At 40.7% G+C, this 2,500-nt stretch overlaps 1 protein-coding gene across 1 annotated transcript in view; it reads left to right on the top strand.

The window, feature by feature from the left end:
- The window catches only part of LOC138978198 (uncharacterized), a 15,839-nt gene that overhangs the window by 933 nt on the left and 12,406 nt on the right, over positions 1 to 2,500 (top strand). The gene's annotated exons all lie outside the window — the stretch shown is intronic.

Below are 2,500 nucleotides of genomic sequence, written 5' to 3'. Positions count from 1 at the left end.
CCTGGCAGATTTCTGTATCAATCAATCAATCAATCAATCAATCAATCAATCAATATGAGGCTTATATCGCGCGTATTCCGTGGGTACAGTTCTAAGCGCAGGGATTTTTTTTACGCAGGGATTTATTGATGTCGTGTGAGATGGAATTTTTTTTTACACAATACATCACGCATTCACATCGGCCAGCAGATCGCAGCCATTTCGGCGCATATCCTACTTTTCACGGCCTATTATTCCAAGTCACACGGGTATTTTGGTGGACATTTTTTTTATCTATGGCTATACAATTTTGCCAGGAAAGACCCTTTTGTCAATCGTGGGATCTTTAACGTGCACACCCCAATGTAGTGTACACGAAGGGACCTCGGTTTTTCGTCTCATCCGCGGAAAGACTAGCACTTGAACCCACCACCTAGGTTAGGAAAGGGGGGGGGGGGAGAGAAAAGTGCTAACGCCCTGACCCAGGGTCGAACTCGCAACCTCTCGCTTCCGAGCGCAAGTGCGTTACCACTCGGCCACCCAGACCATAAATAGGAAGGGGACTTTTTCAATAGCAATCTGCAAAACTAATCAAGCGACATTTCCCAGTTTGGGCAAATAAATGTGTCGCGCTGTTGAATTTTGGTACGTTATAAAGTGGAAAGATGTTCAAATGCCACGCAAACCTCTGGACAGATCTGCAGTTGTTTGAACAATGGTTTGTATCATTAATGAAGGAACTCTCTAGATTTTTTTTTTAAGTTTAAAGGCACAGTAAGCCTCACGTAGACCATCACTGAGCTCCCCGAGCCTCTACATACAGCGCAAGCATACTTCCATTAGAACGCTCACCGAACGGGAACATCCTGGCTGCTTTCTGTCGAGCGTGAGACATTTTCAAAGAATTTATTTTTGTGGACTATCCGAACGGACTATCAGACGCTAGATGCTAGACCTAACTTTTAAAATCTAAATAATAAATTGACAGCTTGTTACACAAACATTCTTAAATCATAAAAGATTTCTTTTTTCATCAAGACCAGATCAGTACAATTCGAAGTTTTGAAAGTTTGAAAAAAGAAAAGCCCGGAAACGTGTCACGCAAAACGTCTTTCTCGTAGCAGACGACGGTTCTGCATAGCGCCAGTTCCTCGGAAGGGTCAGCCGCCACCGCTCTAGTTCGTGTGACTTGCAGCCGTTTGTTGTGTTTTAGATTCAGAGGTACACAATAACGGGCTATTGCAGATAAGCTTACAGCGAGTTGCATTGAAATCACAAACTGACGACTAAATTGTGGGGAAAAAAAAAGGAAACTGGATCACACGGGTTCACGATGGCTCAGGGGTAAGATAAACCACGAAAAAATGAATTCTGTGAAAATTGCTCGCTCTTTACAGAGGATGTTTTCAAGCGGTGAGTGTTTAAATGAAAGGGTGTTTGTACTGTGTGTAAAAGCCTGACAGTGTCTGAGATGGTTTACGGGAGGCTGACTGTGCCTTTAACATTCTCAATCATTTATATTTGAACTGTGCAGCCAAAGAACAATGTCTCTGGAGCAATTTTTTGATTAGTGCTTTTGTGAACAAGAAACAATTAACAAGTGGCTCTATCCCATCTCCCCCCTTTCCCTATCCCATCTCCCCCCTTTCCCCGTCGCGATATAACCTTGAATGGTTGAAAACGACGTTAAACACCAAATAAAGAAAGAAAAGAAAGAAAAGTCACTTGGTCACATGTCAAAAATGAACAGTCTGAGTGTTCTCTGTGCACAGTAGGGATTTTTACACCCCCGGTATAGGGGTGTGTATAGGATTCGGTCCATGTGTTTGTTTGTTTGTGTTCGCATATAGATCTCAAGAATGAACGGACCGATCGTCACCAAACTTGGTGAACAGGTTCTATACATTCCTGAGACGGTCCTTACAAAAATTGGGACCAGTCAAACACACGGTTAGGGAGTTATTGGTGGATTAAAATTATACAAGGACTTATAGAGGGACATCTTAATGGTCAAAGGGAAATAACCATTCTCACTCAGTCACTGCCACCAACTGAGAAGGTTATTTCCCTTTGACGGGGGTGTTTTTCCTACCTCGGAGGAATTTCTTGTTTTTAATGATTTAACCGTGTTAAATCCACAAGGGGCTTTTTTTTTTAGAAATAAATTCATACAAACTCACCACAGCACGCAGTGAGAGTGTTTATCTGTAGTGTGTGACTAAGGGGAGGGATAGTCGTTTTCTATGTCAAAATCTGAAATAAGGAGCCCAACTATTCAAACGAAACTGAGTATGCCTTTAAAGTTATATCATTTATAGATCAGTATTCTACTCCATATTCATCACATATTCTTTTGTTCTTTGATTTTGTCATTGCCTATCGGTTGTTATATAATTATTAATTTAGTTTTAACTGTGTGTTAATTACGAAGTATTGTGTCCAATTATTAAAATTCTTTTTTTTTGGTGGTTTTTATTGTAATATTTCTTCAAATTCATGTAACCCTAGTGATTTCTGAAAT

This window comes from Littorina saxatilis, linkage group LG10 (assembly GCF_037325665.1).
Source record: "Littorina saxatilis isolate snail1 linkage group LG10, US_GU_Lsax_2.0, whole genome shotgun sequence".
NCBI classification, from domain to species: Eukaryota; Metazoa; Mollusca; class Gastropoda; order Littorinimorpha; family Littorinidae; genus Littorina; species Littorina saxatilis.
The sequence above is the reverse complement of the archived record's forward strand: the minus strand, read 5'-3'. Positions and strand labels throughout refer to the sequence as shown.